At 12.9% G+C, this 684-nt stretch overlaps 1 protein-coding gene across 2 annotated transcripts in view; it reads right to left on the bottom strand.

Moving 5' to 3' along the window:
• Positions 1-684, bottom strand: part of LOC102680211 — a 7234-nt gene that overhangs the window by 3720 nt on the left and 2830 nt on the right. The gene's annotated exons all lie outside the window — the stretch shown is intronic.

The raw sequence follows: 684 nt of genomic DNA, 5'->3' as shown, positions 1-684 counted from the left end.
ATCTTTTATGAGATTACTTTAATTAAATTTCTAATGATTTAATTAAATTTTTTCTATTCAATGAAAATGATACAAATTGACAAATATTCGAATTATTTTTTTTATCTCAATCAAATATAATCTGAAATGTTATATCAATTATTTATTTTGATAACAAATATAATTAAACTGAATATATGTTTGTTATATATATCAAGATTATATATCTATATTAAAATTATATATATAAAATTGATAAATATAATTATATATTGTACCTATAGCTCATATGAGTTATCATATAATAAATTTCTTAGTTAAATTATTCTTTATAATTCTAATAATTATTACTTTTAAAATGAAAAAGAAATATATAATTTAGTATAATTTATAATAAAATGTCATATATATATATATATAATTATATATTATAATTAATTAAGAAGAAATATAATTTTTAATTAAACTGTTTTAAATATTTCATAAAAGAAAAAATAATTGGAATAATAAATCATAATCTTCAATTGAAAAAAAATAAAATATATTATAAAATAATGTTATAAAATATGCTATAAAAAAATTTTTATGAATTTTAGAATTATGCAAAATCTACAAAGATTTCTGGTTTTATTGTTCTTAAATATTTCAATAAAGATAAGAATTAATCCTTTATAATTCAAAGCATATTTGTTAAACATAAATATT

The sequence above is a fragment of the Apis dorsata genome, unplaced genomic scaffold (assembly GCF_000469605.1).
Source record: "Apis dorsata unplaced genomic scaffold, Apis dorsata 1.3 scaffold_206, whole genome shotgun sequence".
In the NCBI taxonomy this organism is placed as follows: Eukaryota; Metazoa; Arthropoda; class Insecta; order Hymenoptera; family Apidae; genus Apis; species Apis dorsata.
This window is presented reverse-complemented; position numbering and strand designations above follow the sequence as displayed.